The following is a 26,858-nucleotide window of genomic DNA, read 5'->3' on the forward strand; positions in this document are numbered from 1 at the left end:
TTAAGAGCACTGACTGCTCTTCCAGTGGTCCTGAGTTCAATTCCCAGCAACCATATGGTGGCTCACAACCATCTGTAATGGGATCTGATGCCCTCTGCTGGGGTGTCTGAAGATAGCTACAGTGTACTCATATATACATAAAATCATAAAATAAATAAATAACTTTTTTTTTTAAAAAAGAGAATGAAAATCACTGAGCTCAGATGGATGGGCTGATGACCAAGGGGTGGAGAGTGAGTCCTGCTCAATTCCTAACACCCACCTCAAGTGACTCACAGTGCCTGTAACTCCAGCATCTGGGAGACCCAATGCCCTAGGCCTCTTTGGGCTCCTGCACTCACATGTACACACCCACACATACAATTTAAAATAGAATACGTTTTTAAAAGATTTTTTTCATTTTATTTTCTGTGAATGACTGTTTGGTCTGCATGTGCATCCTGTGTGCATCTGGTGCCTGTGGAGGCCAGAAGAGGAAGTCAGATTCCCTGGAACTGGAGTCGCAGTGGTTGTGAGCCATCCTGTGCATGCTGAGAAACAACAGGTTGCCTGCAAGAGCAGCAGGTGCTAAGTCCTCCCAATGAACCATCTCTCAGTTGGTGGTCACTGAGCTCAGAGACAGCATGCTCTCCAGACACTCTACATTCCTTCAGCAAACTCCAGGAGGTGCTCTGCTTGGGGACAGGAAACAGTGGCAAAACAGAAAGCCCATTATTTTGTATGCTAATTAAAACAAAACTTAGAAGAGGCCTTTGCTCCTGCAGGATTTAGATAGGGCATCTGAGAGGTTCTGGTTGGGCACTGAGTCTCCTCTTTGGAGAAGCCAGAGGCGGGCCAGCCTCCTGATCCTGACCCACCAGCAGCCTCCAGGTGTCAGGAGGGAAGGCAGAGACCACCTGAATGCTGATTCAGTGACCCTCATATACATACTGTAGCTGTCTTCAGACACACCAGAAGAGGGCATCAGATCCCATTACAGATGGTGGTGAGCCACCATGTGGTGGCTGGAAATTGAACTCAGGACCCTTGGAAGAGCAGCCAAGACTCTTAACCACTGAGCCATCTCTCCAGCTCCAACCTTCCAATATTAAATGACCACACATGCATCTGAAGTAGAAGTTCCTTAGAAGATTCCTGGCCCCTCCCCCAACCTCAGGTACAGCCTAAGGAGCAGAAGGGGACATCTGTAATGGGGTCTGATGCCCTCTTCTGGTGTGACTTAAGAGAGCAATGGTGAATATATAAAATAAATAAATCTAAAAAGAGAGAGAAAGCTTGCTGCTCCTGCAGAGGACCCTAGTTCTGTTCCCGGCGCCCACATTAGGCAACGTACAATTGCTTGCAGCTCCAGCTCCAAGAGATCTTCTCCCAGAGATCTCCAGCTCCAGAGATCCTCTCCTCTGGCCTCTTTGGGCACCTGCACTTACATGTGCACACACTCATATAATTCACCCTACCCCCCATACACATAGCTTTAAAAAAAGAAATAAAATCTTAGAAAAAAAAAGATCCTCAAGGCTGGAGAGCTGGCTCTGCCGTTAAGAGCACTGGCTGCTCTTCCAGAGGACGTGGATTGTAGGTACAGCCCTGGTGGATAAAAGCCCATAGTTGGGCATAGAGTTCCTATAGCCAGTCCCTGGCAGCAGCTAATAGAGTTGAGTGTCACTCAGGAAGGGCCCCTACTCACAACTTCTTGTTGTGGCGATAAAAGCTTTTGTGTCTTCGGTGTGAGCTTCTGAGTCCAATCACCTGCTTGGAGACCTCTTCAGGGATGAAGTAGGAGCTGCCTCAAGCTAAGAAGAGTCTAGCCTGCCTTCTTGCTAGAACCCGTTGGAAGCTGCAGACCTGTGACTTCATGGCCTTCCCTCTGGAAGTACTGTTTTGAGATAAAAGCAAATAAGGGAGCTCCTCCTCCTTTGGCTCTTGCAATTGCAATAGCCATAGGTAATGACACTCTTAACTCAGACTCAATCTCTCCTGGCCCCAAGCTGTCCCAGTGGACTAAATGACTAATAGTCATTTAGGAGCTGGGACAAGGAGAAGAATTAGGTCTTATCTTTCTCTCAGACCCTCGGTTGACCTTCCCAGCTTGCATCCTTTGTAGAAAGGCTTTCTCCTCCTGGAATTTAGCTTCCAGGTCAGATCCAAGGCAGTGGCCAGCAGCAGAGGCACAAGTCTCTCCCCGCACCCTCCACCCCCGACCGAATCAGTCACATTCCAAAGGTGCAAAGGCAGGGACTCACCTGAGGCAGCCTGAGGCTTCAGGCTTCCTCTGCTATCTGCAGCCTCCATCTTCTTCCTTTTGCCTCCTCTTCTCTGCCAGACTGGGCTTTGAGTTTCCTTTCCAGAGACATCCCACTGTCACTGGACACACAGAGACATCCCACTGTCACTGGACACACAGGAAGCCACTGGTGCTGGAGACTCCAACATTATCAATATATGTGACCTTGAAGGTTTTTTTTTTTTAAGTGTGAGTACACTGTAGCTGTCTTCACACACATCAGAAGAGGACATCAGATCCCATTATAGACAGTTGTGAGCCACCATGTGGTTGCTGGGCATTGAACTTAAGACCTCTGAAAGAGTAGCCAGTGTTTGTTTGTTTTTTGTTTTAGTTTTTCGATACAGGGTTTCTCAGTGTAGCCCTGGCTATCCTGGAACTCACTCTCTCTGTAGACTAGGCTAGCCTCGAACTCAGAAATGTACCTCCTCTGCCTCCCAAGTGCTGGGACTAAAGGTGTGCGCCACCACTGTCCGGCTAGCCAGTGTTCTTAACCGCTGAGCTGTCTCTCCAGTTTGCTTGAAGATTTTCTTTCCTATTGATTTATTTATTCACTTTACATCCTGATCGCTTTGGCCTCCTCCAGATCCCGCCCTCCCATTTCCTCCCAACCCTCCCTTCTCCTCTGAGAAGGTGGAGTTCCCCTCACCACAACCCTGCTGCCTTATCCCACCACCCTGGCACATTCGAGCTTAAAGATTTATTTAGCACATACTAACTGAGCACCTATTATGTGGCAAACAAGGTAAAGATAAGCTTCTGACTTTATGGAACTCAGTGGAGCAAGAGAGTCAGAAAAAAAAATCAAGTCCATAAACAGGAAAGAATTGAAGGGTAAGCCAGGCGGTGGTGGCGCACGCCTTTAATCCCAGCACTTGGGAGGCAGAGGCAGGCAGATTTCTGAGTTCGAGGCCAACCTGGGCTACAGAGTGAGTTCCAGGACAGCTAGGGCGATTCAGAAAAACCCTGTTTCGAAAAACCAAAAATAAATAAATAAACAAATAATAATAATAATACCTTTTTTCTTTTTTTTCAAGACAGGGTTTCTCTATATAGTCCTGACTGTTGTGCACCACCACTGCCTGGCCAATAATAATACTTTTAAAAGATTTATTTTATTTTAAATTATAGTATGTGTGTGGGGATCTGGGTTTGTGCATGAAATACAGGAACCTGTGGAAACCAGAAGAGTATCAGATCTCCCTGGAGCTGAGTTACAGTACAGGCATAATGTAGGTGCTGGGACTTGAACTCAGGTCTTCTGCAAGATCAATTGGGAGGTGGAGGTAGTTGAATTGTTAAGTTCAACGCCATCCTAGGCTACATGGTCAGTACAAGCCACCCAAGGAAGCATACGACCAACATATAAAACGGGCTGGAGAGATGGCTCAGTGTGAAGAGCACTGCCTGCTGTTTGTTATATCTCTCATAGCAGTCAGGTCGCTAGTAATAATTGTGTTATAATACAAATGAGAGTGAGGCCAGCCTGCTCTACCGAGTGAATTCTAAGACAGCCAGGGCTACAGAGAAAAACAAAACAAACAAAAAGGAGAACAGGAGCTGGCAAGATGGCTCAGCGGGTAAGAGCACTAACTGCTCTTCCAAAGGTCCTGAGTTCAAATCCAAGCAATCACATGGTGGCTCATAACCACCCGTAACGAGATCTGACACCCTCTTCTGGTGTGTCAGAAGACAGCTACAGTGTACTTATGTGTAATAATAAATCTTAGCCAGGCAGTGGTGGCACATGCCTTTAATCCCAGCACTTGGGAGGCAGAGGCAGGTGGATTTCTGAGTTCGAGGCCATCCTGGTCTACAGAGTGAGTTCCAGGACAACCAGAGAAACCCTGTCTCGGAAAAACAAACAAACAAACAAAAGGAGAACAGGGTCTGTTCTTTAAGAGGATATGGGGTTCAATTCCCAGTACCTACCCGGCAGCTGACAACTCTGTGTACCTGCACTTCCAGGGAATCTGATGTCTCCTCAGGCACTGCCCTTGCGTGGTGAACAAACGCGAGCAGCAAAGCTTTCATACACCTAAACAAACAAAGCTCCAGCAAAGCAAGCTTGACCTGGCGGGACTCAGAAGGCAGAGGCAGGTGGGTCTCTGTGAGTTTGGAGCCAGCTTAGGGTACATGAGATCCTACTTTTGTGTATGTTTAAGATTTTATTTCAAAGATTTATTTATTATTATACATAAGTACACTGTAGCTGACTTCAGACACACTAGAAGAGGGCATCAGATCTCATTACGGGTGGTTATGAGCCACCATGTGGTTGCTGGGATTTGAACTCAGGATCTTTGGAAGAGCAGTCAGTGCTCTTACCCACTGAGCCATCTCCCCAGCCCAAGATTTATTATTTTTACGTGTATGGATTTTTTCCTGCTCATGTGTATAGATTTTTTTTTCTTCCTGATTTTTTTTCCCATGTGACTACTTGAGTTCCTGGTGCCAGAGGAGGTAGAGGACGGCATTGGGTCCCCTGGAACTGGTGTTACAAAGTTGTGAGCTGCCATGTAGGTACAGGGAACTGAAGTCGGGTCCTCTGCAATAGTAGCAAGTGCCTGTAACCTCGAAGCCACCTCTCCAAAACTGAAAACGACTTTAAAAGAAAACTCATGACATCTTCAGGATTCCTTCATGTAGCATTCAGTGGTTCACTCCTTCCTAAATATAATATCCTATCAGTAGACTGTAGTTCATGCATCTGCTGATGGGCACAGGCCAGTCCTCTAAGACTTGATGACATTGGGAACCAGGTATGGTAGCAAATGCAGGCAATTCCAGCAGCCACAAAGCTGAGGCAGAAGAGTTTCATATTCAAGGACCTCCTGAGCTTCAGACTAGCCTCATGACCCTGCTTCTTAAAGGGGGAGAATGAGGAGGAGGAAGAAGAGGGAAGAGCGGAAGAAAAGAAGAAAGGAAGGGAGGAAGGAAGGAAGGAAAGAGAAGCAGAGAAACAGGACTGTTGGTACAAGGCTTGATGTTCAGACTCAAGGCTGGGGCTGTAACTCAGCCATACGTGAGAGAGAGACTAATAAGCAGGAGTGGGAAGACATGACTTATCTCCAGCACTACCAAGAAAAACCAGAAGCTAGTGAAATGGCTCAGTCAATAAGGACGCTTGCTGCTAAGCCTGCTGCAAGTGCGCGCGCGCGCGTGTGTGTGTGTGTGTGTGTGTGTGTGTGTGTGTGTGTGTAGAGGCTGGAGGTCAACCTCAGGTGTATTTTATACATGTATCTATCATGTACATGGGGCATATGTGGATACATGCCATGGTAGAGGTATGGGAGAACAGAGTGTGGGACTCAGCTCTCTCCTTCCACCACTTAGGTTCCATATAGTGAATTTACCTCTTCCAGCTCAGCAGCAAGCACCTTCACCTTACCATCCTGCTGGCCCCACCTTGTTTTCTGGGTCATGACCTGGAGCTTGCCAAGAAGGCGAGACTGCCTAGACAGCAAGCCCTCAGGACCTGTCTTGTCTGTCTTTACTTCCTCAGCGTAATCCCAAGTGCTACCAACTCTCTGACTGATCCAGGTCCCCAACCCTCTAATTCCCATCTTTCTCTCCAGGGAGTTCATGACTCTTTTGTGTAGCCTTGAACCACTTGGGGGCTTGAAAGGCATCCTTGCCTCCTCCATTCCTAGTATTACATTCTTCTAAATTTCTTATTTATTTACTTTGATTTCATGTGTACGGGGGCTTTGCCTGCATGCATGTGTACCACAGGCATTCCTGGTGTTCTGAGGCTAGAAGGTGGTAGATCCCCTGAAACTGAAACTGCAGATGACTGTGAGCTGCCCTGTCAATGCTGGGAATCACCCGTGTGAGTGAAGTGTTCCCCTGAAGAGCGGCCAGCACTCTTAAACAGTCAGTCATCCCTCTAGCCCCTAGTATCCCCACCACTTCCCTACCTCCACCCTTCTTCCCTCCCTCCCTAAAGCTACCTTTACCAGACTGCATACCCTGGAGAAGTGACAATACATTTTGACAATAAATAAAAGTATTGTCTTTCTAGACAATAAAAGCATCTCTCAGAAGAAGGTATGCATGATGGCTTAGCCATGCCCTTGTTCTATGTGAGGTGTTCTTTACCGCGACAGGTCCACAGAAGCAGTGCCTGTCCAGCCTTCATCTCTGGAGGTAGGCTATTCTCTGTCCCAGCTCTAGCACTGAGAGTGGGAAGGGAGGACCAGAGGGTCTCTCTCTGATCGAGGTCATCTAAGTTCAGTCTCCACACACGGTTCAGGCAGCGATGTCAGTCAGCCATCAGTCTCAGTCCCGGATGATATATGCCTGTAAAGCTATGTGACTTCGGGCAATAGCTTAATCTTCCTGAGCCTGATTTCCTCCCAGATAACAAGAGAGAGCACCCATTTTCAGCTGTCTTGATAAAGCAAAACAAAAAACCAAACAAACCAAAATCCATAAAACACTTAACATGTCACCTGCTCAAAACACTAAAAGTCCATTCGTTTTCTGCACTCCAGCCACACAAGGCAGCATTTTCGACTAAATGCATTCAGGCGGGCTGTTCCCTGTTTCCTTCGGGTCTTTCTCGGACAGGATTTCATGTGGTTCACTTTGCCCTCAAAATCGCTACACAGCTGGGACTGACCTTGAATCCTGGCGCTCCGTGGCCAACCCTGGTTGTGTGCTGGGCAATGCTTCACTCCTGAGCTACATTTCTAAGCTCTTTCCTTCAGGTCTTAAGTCACCTTCTCAGCTACTCTCCCGTTTCTGTCTTGTACTCATCTGACAGCCTACTGGTTTTATTTTTGTTGGGCGGTGGTCCATTGGAACGGGAACCAAAGCTCCAGGGTTGTTCTACTTTTTACGCCGATGCCGAAAGAAAGAAGGAATCCCTACGGCCGCTCCGGCAAGTCAGACTCTGCGGACTTGGGCGAGGAGGGCGGACAGGGACAGAGTGGGGGAGGACCAAGGGACAAAGCTTCGCCACACCTACGGACGGCCGTGAGCTCCTCCCCGCGACGGGGAGTGCAGAACACACACGAGGTCACCTCCGGGGCGCTCCCGGCCGGAAGGAGGCCCCTCATGGGCCAGAGGGGCGGGACGTCTGAGGCTGGCCGCGCCCCGGGCTGCAGTCTCTTTTCCCCTCCTCCCTCCCGCCTCCCTCTGTGGGCGGAGCCAGCAGGGCTGAGATTCGCTAGCACTTCCGCGCCCAGCCGCCTCATTCATATTTATGAACCGGTGGGGGCGGGGCCCGGCTCGCCCTCAGCGCCCCGCCCCCGGCCTGGGGTCCCGCCTCGGAGGAGGCTCAAGCCCCAGCGGGGCGCCCCCGGCTTCCGCTTTGGGGAGGGAGTTTCCACTTGGTCACGACTCAAAAATGTGTCGCGGCCGCTCCTCCCTGCCCCAGGGTGTGTCTGTGGGGTCTCCTCCACACGAGGGAAGGAGCAAAGAGGCTAAGGAAAGGATTTCTCCTCTCCCCTGGGAAAAGACAGAGAAAACTCTGGGTAGACCCGCTGCTAGCCCCGTCGGTGCCTGTAATTAGCCTTTTCTTTTTCAGGAGATGGGTTTCAAACTCAGTACCTCAAGCATGCTAGGCCAGCATTCTACAACTGAGCTAGACCTTTGGCTGTATTCTTTCTTGTCAGGCCCTGCACCCTCTACTCTATTATGAACTACCTTTTAAACCTCCCAACAAGAACTCAACAATTGCCTTTAATCCCAACACTTGGGAGGCAGAGGCAGGTGGATTTCAGAGTTCGAGGCCAGCCTGGTCTACAGAGTGAGTTCCAGGACAGCCAGGGCTATACAGAGAAACCCTGTCTCGAAAAAAAAAAAAAAGTCAACAATTAAATTTTAAAACTTCACTATTTCGCTGATATACATACAGTGTTATCACACAAGAAGCTCAAGGACAGCTAAGATTTGATGAGACAACACAGTGGGCCTTCCAGGGAGCTGGTGCTTGATCCTCCACCACCCCTTCATAACTCAGGCTTCCCGAAAGGCCCTCCTGTCTTGCTATGTGAAGCCAAGGGGCAAGTTGTCTCAGTGTTCAAGTCCCAGGGAAGCCAAAGCCCCAAGGCTTCTTAGGCAGGCGCCGGGGACAGCCAGGCATTCCAACCGGCTGTCACTTTGGTGTGCCAGCTCAGTGTAATTGCATGGGCTGCATGTCCATGAAGCCAGACTGCTGAAAGATTCCAGCCAGGGACTTTTCTAGGGTGGAGGATCCAGTGTGGATATCCCCACTTGCTGTGTTACTCTCCTCTTGGAGCATCCAGGGCCTATTCTCAACTTCTGAAAAGAACCCTTGAGACTCTTTAGGACGGATCTTTCTGTGAGAGTGTGCTGATTCAACCAGACTTAGCCAGGTGCTAGGGGTATGTGTCCTGGACATTTTCTCCTTTGCCCTACAGGCACTGTATAGTCAGGACCCGAATGGGTCTTAATTCTTACTCTAGGCCTGCTTTTTCTCCCAGATAATGGTATGAGGAACAACCAGGGCCACTTCCAGAATAAACACCCCGCCCATAGGCAGCCCCAGCCCTGCAGACTCAGCAGGGCCAGCAGTAACCAACAAATTGCTGGAGTATTGCTCACTGCTCACAGCGCCCAAAGCAGAAGGTTAATAAGTCATCCCGTCTCGTTCCTCCTATGGTCCCTTTTACCTAGGCCTTGGCCAACATGGGTTGTAGCATCAAGAACAACAAGAGATACCACTTGCTTCCTTTTCTCTTCCAGCAACACTGGTGGAAGCCTTTCCATGAGCTTTCCACTGAGTCTCTTGCAGCTCCATAAGGAATCCCGTAGACTGCCATTCCACAGGTAGGGAGTGAGGCTTAGAGAGACAGTGCTTTGCCACAGGCAGGAGTCAGAGTTCGAGACCTGTTTATTAGTTCTGAGTCCCAGCTTGTCTCAGGTTTCTTTCTTCCTGTCTATCGATCGATCGATCTATCATCTTTTTCTCCACCACTGCCTGGCTGTCTCCTTTTTTTTTTTTTTTTGTTTTTTTGTTTTTTTGAGACAGGGTTTCTCTGTGTAAGAAGCCTGTCCTAGACTTGCTTTGTAGACCAGTCTGGACTCAAACTCACAGAGATCCTCCTGCTTCTGCCTCCTGAGCGCTGGGACTAAAGGTGTCCACCACCATGCCTGGCCTACCTATTTTATATATATATATATATATATATATATATATATATATATATATATAGAGAGAGAGAGAGAGAGAGAGAGAGAGAGAGAGAGAGAGCAGAGTTTATTCAGGGCATGGGGAAAGGAGTTGGGAGGGTAGTAAGGCAGAGAAAGGCAGAGAGAGTAGAGAAGCAGTGGAATAGAGGAGTAGAGGCCAGCATGCACGTGTGGAGAGGGCAGGGAAGGGGCAAGAGCTACCTATTTAATTTTTTTAAAAAGACATCTTCTAATTTATTTTATTTATGTAAGTACACTATAGCTATCTTCAGACACACCAGAAGAGGGCATTGGATCCCTTTACAGATAGTTGTGAGCCACCATGTGGTTGCTGGGATTTGAACTTATGACCTTCCGAAGAGCAGTCGGTGTTCTTACCCGCTGAGCCATCTCACCAGCCCTGGCCCCCTAATTTTTAAGACAGGATTTTATACTTGCTAGGCTGGCTTAAATTTATTGTGTAGAGTAGGATGACCTTGAACTTCTGACCTCCCTGCCTCTACACCAATCTTTCAATTCTTTTAGGTGGTGCTGGGCCTGGAGTTGGGCCTTCCCAATGCTAGGAGAGTACATTACTTCTGAGCTCCACTCCTAGTTCAAGGCTCATTTATGTTGCTTTGTATCTTTTACACTTGGCTTCAGGCTTGAAAAAGACAGACTCTTTCCTGTGCTTCTGATGTCTTCCTGGACAGAACCCTGTGTGTTAACTGAAGAACCCTGTCATTAAGCTCCTATAGTGTACATGGGACTCTCCGAGGGGCCGTGAGCACGAGCAATAATCCTTTGGGGGTATGACAGGTAAGAATTTCCTCTAGACTCAGTGATCTCCTTAAAGCCTTGTGTGGGGCTGCCTAGCCTAGCACATACAGTTAGCCTTCAATAAGCAGCAAATGGACACATAAGAGCTTAATAATCAGCCAGGTACGGTATTACAAGCCTTCGATCTCAGCAATTGGGAGGCTGAGGCAGATCTCTGTGAGTTATTTTTTTTTTTAAAAAAAGATTTATTTATTTACCAAAAACAAACAAACAAGACAAGACAGATGGTAATAGTATATGCCCTTACTGTGGGGACTTGGTGTTGGAGGCCAGCCTGGTCTACAGAGCAAGTTATAGCACAGTCAAGGATACACAGAGAAACCCTGTCTCAAAACAAATTTCATTTTTTTAAACACATGAGCATTTTGCCTGCATGAATGTATACCACATGAATGCCCAGTGCCTGTGGAAGTCAGAAGGACACTGGATACTCTGCAAATGGAGTTACAGGTGTTTGTGAGCCACCATGTGGGTGCTAGGAACTGAACCTAGAGCAAGGAGTACTTACTTAACAACTGAGCCATCTCTCCAGACCTCTCTGAATTCAAGACCAGCCTGGTCTACAAAACAAGTCTAGATCAGCTAGGGCTACACAGTGAGACCCTGTTTCAAAAACTAACACGCAAACAAAAAACCAACCAAACAAAAAGATTTTAATCAGCATTTCTTTGAATGGCTGTGGACTGAAGATAGAGTCAGCACACAGTTTCCTTGCTGGGCTTTGCTCTTGGCGACGCTAACAAGGACTGTCCTACTGAGACACACGCCCAGTTCAATACATGTTTACTAGTAAAAGATTAGGACACCGAATTCAGCCTTCAGATAGACCAACCAGTCATATTTAGGAGGCATTTACTCCTCCACAAGGGAAAACACATTGAGTCCTACCCTGGGGGCCTCCCATCTACTAGGGGAAACCACCTTCCTTCCGATTCCTTGGCACACAAGGGAGGACAGCCTCTTTAGAGAAGGGCTCTGAGAGAGGAGAGGACCACTACTAAGACACTAAGATCAGAGAGGATCTTTACCCATTGTTTACCATGAAGAACTCCAAGAAAACTCACCTGACCCCTTTGGTTCCTTTCCTACCTTTCCCAATATCTGATGTCCTAGGGAGGCAGTGGGGTTCAAGTACATACTCTGGAATCAAACCACTGAGACTGCAACCTGAACTATGCCTCCTACTAACTTACAAAACTTGGTTATCACCGGATATTGGGGTGGAGTGGGGGGGAAATGAGGGTATGGGGGCATACAACTTTAATCCCAGCACTAGTGAAGCAGAGGCAGGCCCATCCTTGTGAATTCGAGGCCAGCTAAATAAAGAAATCCTATGTTGAAAAACAAAACAAGCAACCACAACAAAACCATTAGTTATATCAATGTCCCTTTAGCCTCAGTTTCCACTTCTGTAAAATGGGAATAATAGGACCCACTCTTGAAGTTGTTGGGAATACCGTGAAAAATGTACATAGAAAGAAGTAGTCTGGATGGGTGTTTGAGACAGAATCTCGGATGCACAGCCAGCCTTAATATCCAGATACTCCTAGCTCACCACCTGAGGACCAGCTGCCTGGATTCAGGCCTGAGCCACTACACTACTACATCTAGTTTAGCAGTCTGTCTTCACTCTTTTTTATTTACTTTAGTTTTGTTTTCTGAGACATGCTCACTCTATGTGGCCTGGGTTGTCCTGGGACTTGCTATGTAAACCAGGCTGGCTTCGAACACTTTATTTTTTAAATGCTGAAGATAAGCTGCCCTGGGATTCACTATGTAATTCAGGCCGACCTCCACCTTGTGGTGACCCTCCCAAGTGCTGGGACTTCAGGCTTCTGTGTTTAATCTTGTTGGTTTTGCAAAAAACATCCAAATTTTGTTTACTTTTTTTTCCTCTCAGTAGTTATGAGGATACCAGCTACATTCTGCAACTGGACCAGGCTTGATCTAAGGGATCACTTGTCTAGTGTACCTCCATGTTCCCAGATTTCAGAGAGGATGGGTCATTATTATTTACCACCCAGCCTCCAGCCCTGAGTCTGAATTCTCCCTGGGAACAAAACAAAGAAAGACTTTCTGAAGTGAAGTTTCTTAGGCCCAAGTCTTCCTCAGCTGGGGTTGTTGGCCTTTTGTCTCTAAAATTACACAGCCCGCAAGCACTTGATACTTTTTTTCCTGGTATCAGAGACTGAAGCTAGGAACATGTGCTACTACTAAGGCTATACCCCCAGCTCCTCAATAAACTTTAGATTTATACTAGACAGCAGTTTCACATTACCGATGTGCCTCAGTACCTGTAGTCAGCTTTGGTGAGATACTGCACTAGAGCTAGGTTAACAGAGTAACTGATTTGCAGATTCAAGATGCCGGGAGAGGGCGCTTTGCAGTCCTTCACCTGAGACTCTAATGATGTTCCGCTGTAGAAGGATCCAGAGAGTCGGCCCTTAAGAGCCCCCTCCTGGAAGCTTGAGGTCCCGGAGCTGGCCTTCCCCGGGCCCATCTGCCAGCTAATGTTTAACCCGGCAGCACTGCGACATTATCCACACAGGGGAAGTGGGGTTGGGGGTGGCATTATCCCCGTCTTACTCCTAGCGAATCGTCCTTCCTAATTCCCTTTCATGTACTAAAAGATCATAAAAACCTGGTATATGTCTTCGTTCAAACCGAAGCACCCATCATGACTACATAATCAGATAAGAGCACTGACTATGTATCTGGAGGACCAATTATGTGCCTACCTTCGCACCAGACCAGGAACGTGTGCCACGAGCAGTGCCTGGGCATGGGGACCCGTGATCAAGACTCACGTCTTGATGTGGCTCTGGCGAAGACCGAGGCATCAAATGCCCTAATGAAAACAGAATTCCAACCCGGAGTCAGCACTTCACCTACTGGAGATGCTGACTTGGAAGTGCCTTTTCGTTTGCTGTGTTCAAGTCCAACTTTGGATCGGGAGGGCTGTCTTTTTGAACTGAGATTTGCCACCAGACAGCAGACAGGTAAAAAGATACTAGGCGTGGACTCAGGAATCGCCCAAAGAAAACACTAAAGACCGCCAAGTCTGAGCTTCCGAGGAAAAGGTGGGAAACAGCTTGGCTGCTGTGTGCAAGCGTTAGTGACTTACATCCACTTTTCAGGGACCAGCTCATTGAACTTACTGACGCCAAGTGCGATGACCCCGGCGATGCTCAGATTAGGGGTCCCAGGTTGTCCAGGCGGCTGTCACCAAGAAAACGGAATCCTGGATTGGTTGTGGCCAGGCCTTGTGCTTATTTCACCAGGAGGGCAACTGAGGCTGAAGACAAGGCAAAGCAGGAGGAGCGAAGCGTGGCCTCGAACCTGTCGGAATCGAAAAGGCCTTTTGCCTTGCGCGTTCCTGGAACTGGCCTGGGCGGGGAAATCAGGGCCTTCTGAGAGGCATTTCTACCACCTCCGCGGCTGCCAAGGGCCGCGGGGCCCTGGCCAAGGTGACCCCGCAGGAGGAGGCGAGGGTCCCCGCCCTTCGCCCGCTGCGGCCGCCTCCATCTTCCCGGTCCTTGGGGCTTTTCCTCCAGGCCGGCGCGCCCGCCCCTCTCCCAGGCTTCCCCAGGGGCGGGATATCTCGCTCTCCCCCCCGCCCCCCAGGCCTTGTCCTAGCGCTGCCCTCGGGCCGGGGGCGGGACCGCGGCCGGCGAGGGGGGAGTCGAGGAGGACGCGCGCCTCAGCTACGGCGGGGCCCCCTCCTTCGCCCCCCCTTTCCTCCGGTGCCCGCTCCTGCGGCTGTCCGCCCTTCCTCCCCTCCCCCTCACGAGCACGCTCCGCCTGGCAGCTGGCGCCCCGGGCCTGGGGCCGCAGTAGTGAGAGGGGTTTGCAGGGAGGGCGGGAGCGAGCGAGCCGCGAGGGAGGGAGGGAGGGAGGCCGCCCCCCGCGCCCCTCCTCTCGCCCTCCTCCACGGCCGCCGGTCCCTCCTCCCGCCCCCTCCCTCCTCTTCTCTCCTCCCTCCCCTGCAAAGACATCCCCGCACAGCCCGGCCGCCGCGGCCACCTTCCCTGCCCCGAGCTGCAGATGTGGCGGAGCGGCCGGGCGCCGGGCGGCCGCGCCAGGGGAGCCTGTGCCCCGTGAGCCTCGCGCCCCGGCCCCCGCCCGCCCCGGCCCTCCCCCTCGCCCGCTCCCCGCTGCCCCAGGACCGCCGGAACCCGCAGCTGGAGCAAGTCAGCCCGGCAGCCGAGGTAGGAAGCCCCCGGGCGTCGCTCCGGGAGGACGCGGACCGGGCCAGGGACTTGCCTGGTGCGCGGGGCCGCGGAACCCGAGGGTCGCCTCCCCCTCCCGCGTCCGCGCCTCGCTCCGGGCCATTGTGAGCCCTCGCTGAGGCCCCTGCGCTCGCTGGTTTTGCGCTCTCCCTTTCTCGCCGGCTCCCTGGCTGGGTCCTTCGATCTCACCGTCTTTTCTCCTTCCTTCCCTCCTTGTGTTTGGGGGCCGAGCTGAATTGTGGCCGGGCCCGGGGCGGGCGCAAACTTCACCCGGGAAGTTGGGCGTCTTTAGTAGGGGTACTCTGCGAGGTGAAAGGGGGCCACCCGAAGCCTGGGCATGAAGTTGTATGGGGCATCTGGCAGCCGCCTTTGCTCACCGGTGAGCTCTGGTTATTTGGAAGGTACCCTCCCTTTCTGGGGAAAGTCCTCCTCTTGCTCTCCTTAACAAGCCCTGGGGAAGGGAGGGAAGGGGGCGTCCCTTGCTTGGTTCAGCACTAGGAGTTGGGAGTACTGTCTAGCGTTTGGTCCGCTCCTGAAGGGTGGATGGAAGCAGGTGAGGGACCTGGCAGGATGGAGAGGGTGAGTGATTGCATCCTAAGGGTTGGTCTGGAAGAGGGGACGAGGCAGGTGCATCCCCCTCCTACCAGGAAGATGCTTGCACCTCCCCGCAGGCCCCCTGGGATGGGGCTGGAATCCAGGCTGGCACCTGGACTCCTTGGCACACTGCCCTTCCCAGTGGGGGTACTCAGGCCACTGCAGGGCAACATGCTGCCTGTCTGCCTATCCAGGAGGGCCCGCCCAGCCCAGCCAGAGGGTGGCGGGGAAGCACTGGTTGCAGGGAGTTGCCCAGCCCTGCCCTGGGGCCTGGGAAGCTGGAAGGGATGCTGGGAGGAGCCCTGGGCCCCCAGCCATCACAGCCCAAGATTTTGGCTCTGGAGGGAATGCTTGACACCAAGGGGGCAGTCAGGCCAGCCAATGGCCCTACCAAGACCTGAGCTCCCATGGGTCTTCATCTGGCCAGGGCTAGGGCCTGCGTGTTGCTCTTCGGTGGCAGGCACCCTGTACAGCTGCCTCCCTGCTGTCCTGGCACCCAGGAAGAAAGGTGGGGCTGAGCCATGGCTAGGGAGACAACTGCTATCTTAGATAGCTTTCTGAAACCAGCCCCTAGGCTCAGGAAATGGAAAACTTGCCCCTTCAGTGTGCCCACCTCCCCCCAGGCCCCACTCTGGTGGCCCAGTATTACAGTGTCCCAGCCCCAGCCCACACATCCCTCTCTAGTGACCTCAGAGCCCTCCCTCTCTCCTTTTTTCTTCCCTCTGGGCTCAGGCTGGGCCTCTCAGCTGGCCCTGGCTTGCACTGGGGGAGGGGTCTCCTAAGACATCCCTTGCTGAACTGCAGTCTAGCCCATTTCAGGACCCATTCCCAGCTTAATATGTCCCTGTCTGCCATTAGTCAAGCAGGAGGCAGTGCCAGGCTTTGGTTTTGTGGGGTGGGGAACACTTGGAAGTAGCCCGGTGTCTTTAGCCTTTCCCCCTCCCCCTTCTTTCCGGAGCTACCATTAGTGCTGACCCCCTGACCCCCTATGCCTGCCTGCCCTTCCCTGTCTGTGACCCCTGACCTTTGGTGTTAAATCCCTCCAGCTGGGTCTCTCCGGCCCCAGAGTGACCCTAGCCCAGGACCCCTGGGGCAACTCTGCCGGCTCTTGGCTCTCTATGCTGGAACACCTGCCAGCCCTCCCTCCTAGCTTGGGGGTGGGTGGGAAGCCAGACAATGAGTCACCCCACTTCCAGGCACTACTGCTTTGGGGGTCAGTGGCCTTTAAGGGACTTGCTGGATCCAGGACACAATCTGTGTGTAGGGCGAATGGGAAAAAGCTCTTGGCCAAGAAACTCTTTTTTTGTGTGTGTGTCTTGGGTTCAAATCTTGACACTAACATCAGCTTTTGAGTGTTCCCTGGCCTGGCTCTTCCCCTGTCCAGGCCTCAGTTTCTTCGCCTGTAAAACCTAGGGTCAGGCAAGGTGAGATAGCTGAGTCCTAAGACTAGGCTGGCCTGTCGGTGGGGGCAGGGAGAAAGGATATGTCCAACAAAAGCCAACTCTCAATTATCCGTGGGTGGAGCTAGCATGAATAACTGGATGCCACAGACATCCCAAAACCTCATTTTAAACAATCGTGGAAACCTCGTTCTGCAAAGCTTTTGTTTCTGAAAAACTCAGCTGCAAAAGGGTAGTTATAGCCATTTCTTCTTTAGCCCTTTTTCCTTAATGGGAATGTGAGTGAGGGGCTAGAGGGCAAACTGGACACAAGGCAGACAAAGGTCTGCCAGGGCCCCTTCTCAGGGCCGGGAGGGAAGCTGGGCCTCACCTCTGCATCTCAGGCTCTCCTCCAAGGCTGGCTCAGCCTTGGCCCTGTGTAGTGGGAGGGTGCACTGGCCACCTAAATTGTTCCAGGGTCTGTGCTGGCTTCGGTGTGGAGGGAAGAATGTGTTTTTCCTCACGACGTTTTCCCATGCACATTTCTGTCTCCCCAGCTGGACTCTCCTGGAATCTGAATTTCCCACTTATGGGAGAGGGCGGTGCCAGTGCTGGGCAGGGTTTGGGGCAATCCCAGAATGAGGGAGAAGGGTAACAGCTGTGGCTGGGGGACCAGATGTTGAGGCTGGGGCCTGCGGTTCTGCTCTTGGGGAGGCATATGGGGTGTGCGAGCGTGTGCGAGCGTGTGTGTGTGTGTGTGTGTGTGTGTGTGTGTGTGTGTGTGTGTGTGCGCGCGCGCGGGTGCATGTGCATGCATGTGCTATGCTCCTGGCTTGGTCCCCCAGCCTCATGTGCCTCTCCAAGATCTACTGAAGGTTCCCACTTCCCAGGGGAAGCTGGATGGTAAGGAGGAGTGTTGGGGCCTTTTACCCAATTGGGAAATTTGGATTCCAGAGGAGAGACTCTCAGTCAGGGCAGAGTGAGGGGCTAAGCCTTTCCCAAGGCTGCCCTGAATCCCTCCCTTCACTCTTCACCTATGGTTGTTACTTGGAGGCCATCCTTACTGAGTGGGAGGGCCCTCTCTCTTTTCAAGGATGGTGGGGACCCTTTGGCTGGTATGAGTGTGTGCTAACCAATGAGGTACCCTCTCTTAGCGGACACAAGGGTCTCTGGGCTGAGACAGAGCATTTAGGTTCCCCAGCCTCTGCCTAGAAGCCTCTTCCCTCAGGAACTGTGGAAAATCCTCCCGCTGAGTTAGAATCCAAGCATGCATATGGAAATTCACCTCTCAGGACAAGGGAGCCAGGTGATGGACCAGCTTGCTGCCAGTTGGAGTGTGGACTGCAGCCCCAGCTAGGCTTGTGGGACACAGCTGCCTGCCGACCCAGTGTTTTTCTTAGGTGGCTGCAGCGGGCCCCACCCTGGTGAATTCTAACACAAGTGTGGCCAGGTTGGGAACTGGGCATTTTTAACAAGCACCTCCACTGCTGTGCGCCGGAACAGGACGGAGTCCACTGTGCTAGTGGTAAGAGGTGTGTTTGCAGGGTAGAGCCCAACTGTCTGCCTGCCCCCACCCCCATCTTCCATCCTCTCAAAGCCAGCCCTCCTACTCACTCTGGCTAATAAAAATGGCAGAAGTTCCCCAGTAGATTGGGTTAGGACGGCAATGGAACGAGGTTGAGGGGAAGCGTTGATTCCCTCCTGAGGACCCCACCCAACATGCAAGCCTTGCACTTGCCTGACTGACTTGACAAAGGGTGTGTGTGTGTGTATGTGTGTGTGTGTGTGTGTGTATCCTCATCTGAAATTGCCAGACTTGTGACAGAGACTCATTTATCCTAATTTGATAAGTGAGGAGACTGAGGCTCAGGATGGAGAAGGGCCAGTGGGCATGTGGACCTATGGGGAGGAGCATGTCAGCTGGTTTCCTAGTCTGGACATAGCCTTGTGTCCTGAGCCCTTTGCCCAGTTTTCCTTTACAGCCGCCTCACCCTGACTCCCTGTGAAAGATGGGAGATGAGAGGTTAGACCTGGCAGTCCTCCCCATTCATGCCCTGAGGCTTGGAGGCCATCCTCAGAAGGCCTCTAGAAGCCTCACTTACATCTGGTTGGACCCCTGGGAGTCTGGAGATTGAGTCTGGGTGACCCTTCTGGCACTGCAGCTGGGACACCTTCCTTACGGTGGCAGTGGCGGTGGCAGTGGCGTCTCCAGGCTGGGCCGCCACAGTCCTTGACTGTGGCTGTTCATTCCCCATCCCCCAGATTGGAGGGGGAGGTCCTAGTTAGCTGGTGGCTGGGCTGGGAGGGGCAGGAGGGTGGGAAGGAGTGCTTCAGCATCAGGGCTTCCCATCTGCTGCAGATGCCCTGGGGGGATGGGGAAGGGGGCTGTCGGGGGAGTAACCAGGACTCCTCAAGTCCTTTGTCCCAGGCAGGAGGAAGAGACTTCTGTGTCCTGCTTCCAACATTGATCTCGGATGTCACTTTCCAGCTGTAGGGCACCTGCCACCTCACATGGATAATAAACACAGTTGAACTCACTTATTCTCTCACTCAACAAACATCCATCAGAGACGAAGTGTTTGGGAGAAGTGAAGGTCAGGTACGACAGAGCCATGTGAGGAAACAGGTGTGGGTGTTGTAGGGTTTCCTGCTCCCATTCCATCCCAGGGCAGCTCCATCCTTCTACAACGGGGAAACTAAAGCCCAAAGTCTTGCCTCATGTCAGGTTAAGATGCATCTTAACTTGGTGGTGGCGCACGCCTTTAATCCCAGCACTTGGGAAGCAGAGGCAGGTGAATTTCTGAGTTTGAGGCCAGCCTGGTCTACAGAGTGAGTTCCAGGATAGCCAAGGCTACACAGAGAAACCCTGTCTCGAAAAACCAAAAAAAAAAAAAAAAAAAAAAAAAAAAAAAAAAAAAAAAAGATGCATCTGGTTTTCCAAACCCATAGCTCATCGTCTTCACATCTCTGCTCAGTTCAGTCTGGGAAGAAGTTTATCCTCTGGGTCAGCAGGGGAAGGGGAAGGGTCTGCTAGTGTGACCTTCCCTCAGAGCGTGTGTGTGTGTGTGTGTGTGTGTGTGTGTGTGTGTGTGTGTGTGTGGTGTGTATATAGAGGCCAGAAGTTAGTCTTCGGTGTCATTCCTCACTCAGAAGCTGCTCACCTTGCTTTTTGAGAGGTCTCTGATTGGCCTGGGACTCACCAGGTAGGCCTGGCTGGAGCCCCAGTGTTGACATTATAAGCATGGGTCATTATGGCTGGCCTTTTGGTTCTTATGCTTGCATGGTAAGCATTTTATCAACTGAGCCATCTCTCTAGCTTTGGTTATCTTTTCTCTTCCTCAGTGGACTTGAAGCTGCCCAGGAGCCCCAGTCCCTGCCCACCACAGGCCTTTCTTCTTGGAGGGTCCTTATGCCTGGAGAAGGCTTGAGGCTGAAGGTCAGGTGGCAGGACACAGGGCACAGCAAGGGCTAGGCACACTTAGTGTGCTTGAGAGTTGGTGACATTGTGGTATTAGTGATGCATTAACCAGGATTTAGACCCAAGGCGGGTATGGCAGGCCTCACACCACTGCTACTGGGCTTGGTGAGTCTCCTGGCCTTCAGCAACAGCGTCCAGGTGGAACTTGTTCAGGTGGCTCTTGAGGCCGAGGCTGAGAGGGTATGTCACAGAAGACATGCCAGACAGAGGAGGGGCTTAGGGGAGATGATAACTGCAGGAGAATATGAGTAGCTGTCTTCTTGATAAGTAAGCCTCAGGCCTTTAAGGAGGCAAGGATCCTACGAAAGGTGAGGCTGAGGAGAGGAGGCTCTGAGCTGGAGGGCAACATTGTGTAGACACTTCTGTGTAGAGCATTGTGGCAGTCCAGTGCTCCTCAGCTTTAGCTCCGGTCCCTCTGAGAAACCTCTTCCTCTGCTGCCTTTGTCCTAGGCTGTCTGGGGGCCACACCTCGGGTCCTTGCTGCATCCCTGGGCTCAGAAAGACTCTGTTCTGGAGAGAGGGCTTGAATCTCACCCAGTCTCCCTACTGTTTGCAAGCTGTGACCTTGACAGTGGACTGTAACTTAGAGATGGGGAAACCAGCACCTCATTCCTAGGTGGCAGAATTGGTTTGTCCCTGGCCAGGGAGGACTTGGTCTCCTTGTCTCCAGACTTCTTCTCTTTTTAAAGTACTCGCATCAAACCATCATCCCCCTGGGCCACTTTGACTTTTTGTTTTGTTTTGGTTTGGTTTGGTTTTTCGAGACAGGGTTTCTCTGTGTAGCCTTGGCTGTCCTGGAACTCCCTCTGTAGACCAGGCTGGCCTCGAACTCAGAAATCCACCTGCCTCTGCCTCCCAAGTGCTGGGATTAAAGGTCTGCGCCACCACTGCCTGGCCCACTTTGACTTTTTAGAGCAAACTTAAGAGTATACTTAAGGAGATGTGAGAAAGAGCCCAGAGTATGAGAGGCTCCAAGAGAGGAACACCTTCTTTACTTACTGCTCATTTTGAGACAGGGTCTTACTGTGTTGCCCACAGTGGCCTTGGGGACTCACTCTGTAGTCCAGAATTTGTAATCCCCCTGACTCAGCCTTCCAAGTAGGTAGGTGAAGTTTAGGTAGGTGACTTAGCTCCTCCAGCTCCCAGGTTTGCTTTGTTCCCCTAGGCCTTATCAGATCTGCCCCTCCCAACCCTTAGCAGAGCTGTGTGCCCCTGGCCTGTGTAACTGAGCAACCTTCAGGCCCTGTTCCATTTGATTTATCCTGGACCCCAGCAGAGAGCCTGGTGCTGGAATGCATAAATGAAGTGGGAGGGAAGGGCTAAAGTCCATAGCCTGCCTTCACCCCCTGCTGTTGAGTTGGCAGGTGTTGTCCTCAGTGGCCCTGGAGTCTGCTTCCGGGAAGTGAGAGGGGTCACAGGTATGGGGCCTCCTGGTGTGTTCTTGCAGTGCAGGCCTTGGCTTGGGAAGTGCTCTTTCTTTGCTTTTGTGGACTGGTCGCCCATACTTACCTGGTCTCCTGAGGAGCAGCAGCAGCCACTGAAGCCAAGGGCAGGCCTCTGCTGCTGTGCATGAGGGTGAAACACCTGCTTGCCCACCTACACTGAAACCCTGGCCTCTGAGCACTGTACTCCTCCCATCCCTCCAACAGCAGGATAGCAGCTTGGTGGGTTGTTTGTCTTTCCGTGTCTGTGTAGCCCTGGCTGACCTGGAACTCTGTAGACCAGGCTGGCCTGGAATTCACAGACATCAGCCTGCCTCTGCCTCGAAAGTGCTGGGATTAAAGGTGTGTGCCACTTGTGTCCTGGCTGGGTTTTTGTTTCCTGTGACAGAATCTCACTGTGTTGCCCATGTTCCCCATGAACTTCTGATCCTCCTGCCTCCTCTTCAGTCATGCTAGGATTGCAGGCCTTTGCCACCATGCCTGGTTTATGCAGTGCTGGAGACAGTGCCTGAAGCCTGTGTTTGCTAGGCAAGCCTGTTACCAAAGGAGCTGCTTATCCAGAAAGGCAGTTCTGCCTATGCTCAGCCTTGCTGGCTGTGTGCCCCTAACTGCCCACCCCTCCCAGGGATTGCAGTGGCCTTGCCCAGCCCTGTGTCCTTCCCTTTCAGCCCAGCAGGCTGTGTGGGGGCTGCTTGGCTCACTTGCCTCTGGCTGAGGCCCAGGTGCAGGCTTGCTCATGGCCCCATACAACCCCCCCCCCCCCAAGCTGGGCAGACAGGAAAATACCAGACATAGTTGTGCAAAGGTGGCTGCAGGCAGGCAGGCAGCAGGAGGTGGGGGCTGGAGAAGGGGGCCCAGAGCCACCAGAACATTTGGAGGCCTCTGGGCCAAACAGACCTTGCAGCTGGAGGGCCACATGTTTGCATGAGTGCTTGTGGGTGTCAAAGCTCTCGGGGCTCTTGTTAACCCATCTTTCCGGACAAGGACAGTCCTATGGTGGGGCTGGTGAGGGGTACAGGAGGAGTAAAGCTCCTGGCCTTTAAGTTTCAGCTCTGGAAGACCTTGGTAGACTCTCTGTGTAGGTCACCGGAGCCTAGGGCAGATGCAAGGACCCTCAGGGCCACCAGTTACTGGCATCTCCCATGCAGCAGCCACTAGGCCAAGGCTTATCCTAGAGGATACCCTGAATGTCTAGGATCATATTGTGGTGTTTGATTGTCCTGTGGAGGCTTACAGAGTGACAGGGACCTGTCTGAGGCTACAGCCAAGTAGTTTGATGTTGGCTTTGCTCTATGAACTTGGAGTAGCCAAGTTCTCTGCAGGCTGTGTTCTTAGGTGTTGCCCAGCTAGTCCCCAGTGCTCTTTAGCAGAAAGAGTTCACATCTGGTCTGGTTGTCTGAGTTGGTGTGCATAGGCCAGCGCCCCTCTGGGGACTGAGAGGGAGTGAGCGACACATAGTCATGGGTTTCCAGGGAAAGCAGACTCCAAGCCCTTCCGGATAGTGGCTCCAGCCCCTTCCCTAGGCCTGGGAGGCTTCTGTTTTACACCCCCCTTCCAGGGTCTCTTTGTGCTGTCAGGCTTCGTGGGGAAGGTTCCCCAGAGGGTCCCCTCCCAACTCTGTGGTCACTCCACAGGACAGTAGAGGCTCTCGAAGCAATACAGGCCAGCCAAAGTTCTGGTCTGGGATGAGAGTTTAATGTGTGTGTACACTGGGAGGACCAGACCCCAGGACTGGTCTTATAGGCTAGGGACCGGAGCAGGGTGACAAGCTGATTTTTACCAAGTGCTTACAGTGTGCCTAGCTCTCTTCTATATGTTGAACATTACATTCCGACTTAGGGAAGGGGAGAAGGGTGTCAGGGGATGCAGGAAGTAGTAGCGCAGGGTTGAAGCTCCATGTGATCTGACCCCTGTTAGAACCCTGCCTGCCACCTGCTTGGGAAGGGGCCCTGAGAGGTCTGTTCCTGCCATTGCTGCCCTCTAGTCTCCCTCACAGGGCAGCCAAGGAGGGTGGGGCTCTTGGCCAGAGTAGGGAGCACAGCCGGTTCCCAGGAATGTGGGGTTATGGGCCGTCTGCTCTGGCAGTGTTGCTGCCTTTAGCTCTCCCAGGCTTCGGGCAGGCCCCCAGTCCCCTCGCCCCCTTCAGTGCCTACCCACTGCCTGCTCTGCTGCCTTTCCTGGGTTCTGCACCTCACTCTCCCTCCATAAACCCTCTGGGTGGGGAGGTAGTAAGCAACCTAAGCCAAGTCCAGGGACACAGGGGAGGCTGATCAGCCCCTTGTCTGCTGCAGACAAACCCTGTGACCCAGGACAGGTCACTCTCCTGAGCTACAGTTTCTGCATCTATAAAGTGGGATAAAGTGTCACCTGGTGTGACAGGTGCTGGCATGATGGACTGTCAGCCTCTGACAGTGGGTGCAGCCTCTGACAGTGGGTGCAGTTACTGACATAGATACTGTGGTGGTCTTGCCACCCATGATTGCAGCCTGGGGCAGACACTTCTCCCTAGCCTTCATTTTCTCAGTCTGTAAGGCCAGAGTGCTAAAGTGATGTTCCAGTTGGAGACACTCTTAGATCAGGGCCTGGCTACTGACAGGGGAAAGGAGACCTGGAATTCAGTTTTAACGTGTGTGTGTGTGTGTGTGTTGTGTGGTGTGTGTGTGTGTGTGTGTGTGTGTGTGTGTGTGTGTAAAACTATGAAGCTAGCCTTGAATTACTGATCTAATTGCCTCCATCTCCCAAGTGGGCATGACCGACTGTGTGGAGAGGTGTGCATCTTGGGCCACTATCTCCATGTTCTAAGCTGGTTTTGCTATAGCTAACCAAATGTGCAGTTTCAAGACTACCCCTGGTGAAATGGGGGTGCTCATCATATTAGTAATACATAAGTCCGTGGGGTAGGTGGGCAGTCCACCTTTGCTGAGGTCCTCGTTACAGGTAGCCCTCTCACTGTTCCGTCTCAAGGCCAACCAAATAACCTCTCTCTGGCAGCGAAGAAAGGACTATACCCCAGCAGGAATTTGGTCCCCTTTTCTTAGCTTAGTGTCTCCCAAGAGGGAGGGATGGTGGTCCATATTGGTCTATAGGGGGCCTGGTGCCCTGCAGGAGCTGCAGCTGGGGACCGTCTGCTCTGGGTCTGCAGTGGGTGCACAATAGCAGTCATTGTCTTGGCATGGCTGGCTGGAGGCGCCCAGCCCACCCTCGGGGTGACCCCCACCCCGGGTTGTGGGAGGGCTGTCCCCACCCCTGCCATCCCGGTGGTCTCTGTGCCGCCCTCTCTTGCGCTTCCTCCCTCACTGCCGCTTCCTCCAGCTCCCTCTGCTCTAATTAGTTCCTTTTGCAGCTGGAAGAGCCTCCAGGGCTGGCCCAGCACCCGTTGCTGTTGCGGGGCTCCCCTCACTGGTCCTTGCAGGTGGGTGTGTCGCAGGATGCACCCAGCCTACCAGGAGTGAGTGCTCCAAGGTGTGGCCTTTGGTCCCTGATCGTAGTCCCACAACCCAGGGTACAAGACACTCAACCATCCGACCAGTAGGAAAACAGGCACTGGTGGTTTCTCCAGCAAGGTTTTCAGGCTGGTGCACTCCCTACCCCTTGGTATTGCACCCTGACTGGGAGAGGTGGCATCTGCCCTTATGGACCACAAAGTTTCGGAGAACCGGATTCCAGATCTCCTGAACACTAAGGGTCTTGGTTAAAGAGGTGGTGGCTTCACTTCTCCTAGGGTCAGAGCCTGCCATCATCCTTGTTTCAGCATTTAAGTCTGGCTGGTGCTGACTGGACTGGCTCTGGAGGGCTGAGCTGCAGAAGCGGTCTGAAGAATGAGGGACCTGCCCTTAGCTCTAGAACAAAGAGCAAAGCTGAAGCCAGACAGGCTTCTGCTGGCTGGGAATAGGAGTGGAGAGGTCTTTGAGGTTGGCGGAGGACAGAGCATGAGTGGGGTCATAGGCCATCTGCTCCCTAGGGGTGGAGGGTCGGGAAACTAGCGGGACTCTCTGGGGCGTCTCCTTCCTCCTTTCCCAGGAGGGGTGCAGAGCCTGGGCTGGGCTCTGGCTTCCAGGAATGAACCTCTACCTCCCAGGGCAGAACCCAGGGACAGGAAGTGAAGGGGTGTCCCTGGAAAATGGATCTGCTGGTCTGGGGGTGGGACAGTCAAAGTGTGTTCCCTTTTCTGCTATGGGTGATGGGTTCCTCACCCAGGGAGATGGGCTCCTGCTGGGGCCGCCGTCTCAGCCCTAGGCAAACACTGTGCTGTTCCCTGGAGGTCCCCAGAACCAGATGACAGACTAGTGACTCCTCCTAGGCTCCCTCTGGTGGGAGGGAGGACGTGAGACAGGAGCAGGTGCTAAAGGCTACCGCTTGGTTAGCACTGTGAGTGAGAGCCAGGGATTGACTCTCTAGCTCAGGCACCCTGCCAGGGTCTTTTCTCCATGGTGGGTGTTGGGGGCAGAGAGGCCTGTGGCTTTGGGCCAGATGAGGGACCAGGCCACCAGCCCTTCCTGGCTCCTGAATTCTTAATCAGCATAAATATTTACTTCCTTCCTCCCCTCCAGGCTCCCAGCATAGAGGAGCTTCAGGGAGGTTGGACTAGGCCTGTGTCTAAAAATAAACAGGCAGAGACAGACAGACAGACAGACAGATTTAATGGACTACAGGTCAGGCAGAGGGCAGTCTTTGCCTAGACAGGAATGAATGAGCAGGCCTAAGGCTACCCATCACCGTCACCTACCCACCTACATGGGTCTGGGACTCCTAAGGAGGCGATGCTCTGGTTACCAGGATGTCAGTGAGCGCCTCTGGTCCAAGCATGGTCTGAACAGTAACACGTGCGTCTGACAACTTCAATGGGGACACGTTATAAACGTGAACCTCACAGTAAAAAGGCTTCCTGTCCTCTGACAGAGTGCCCAGATGCTGTGTAGCCACATGTAGTCCTTCTGAGCAGGATTGCAGGCCAAGGAAGGGACTGTCCTGTGTACCCGGGAATGCCACTGAAGCTTGGAGTTTGTGGGAGGTAAATGGGAAGCTGCCCTAGAGCCTTGGCCTGGAGAAAAGATGGTAGGAGCACAGTGGCTGTCCTCTCTGCCGGCTCTACCCCATGTAAGGGCACTAGGCCTTACAAGCCCCTGAGGACACACTCAACTGCTCCAGGTATTTTCCAGGTAGTAGTTTTCCTGCCATGCCCACTTTGTATTAAATACAGTAGTAGAGTCTCATAGCGTGGGTGTTCAGTGAAAAGATTTTCTCGGTGTGACAGTCTACATGAACAAAGGCCAGAGAAACAAGTGGGAGGTTTCTTGAGGGTGGAAGGTGAGGTGTTTGGTGTGGAAGGGCTGGTCTTGGGCAGGGAAGATCCCTCAGTGGCACCAGAGGAGGAGAGCCACAGTATGACATAAGAATGTCACCACTAGCCGGGCGGTGGTGGCACATGCCTTTAATCCCAGCACTTGGGAGGCAGAGGCAGGTGGATTTCTG

The 26,858-nt window shown here is 52.3% G+C and overlaps 1 protein-coding gene and 1 long non-coding RNA gene across 2 annotated transcripts in view; one reads left to right on the top strand and one right to left on the bottom strand.

Annotated features, from left to right (window-relative positions):
- Positions 1–375: 375 nt before the first annotated feature.
- LOC116084290 lies at positions 376–13,936 on the bottom strand. Its single transcript, XR_004116065.1, has 4 exons — positions 13,003–13,936; positions 2,244–2,364; positions 1,688–1,876; positions 376–671 (listed from the first exon to the last, which is right to left on the bottom strand). It is a non-coding gene; the product is annotated as an uncharacterized LOC116084290 (long non-coding RNA).
- Positions 13,937–14,248: 312 nt separating this feature from the next.
- Positions 14,249–26,858, top strand: part of Glis2 (GLIS family zinc finger 2) — a 19,972-nt gene continuing 7,362 nt past the window's right edge. Inside the window, exon 1 of the mRNA XM_031361132.1 lies at positions 14,249–14,472. The gene's annotated coding sequence lies outside the window, so the exon portion shown is untranslated. The remainder of the gene's footprint in view (positions 14,473–26,858) is intronic.

This window comes from Mastomys coucha, unplaced genomic scaffold (genome assembly GCF_008632895.1).
Source record: "Mastomys coucha isolate ucsf_1 unplaced genomic scaffold, UCSF_Mcou_1 pScaffold12, whole genome shotgun sequence".
Taxonomy (NCBI): Eukaryota; Metazoa; Chordata; class Mammalia; order Rodentia; family Muridae; genus Mastomys; species Mastomys coucha.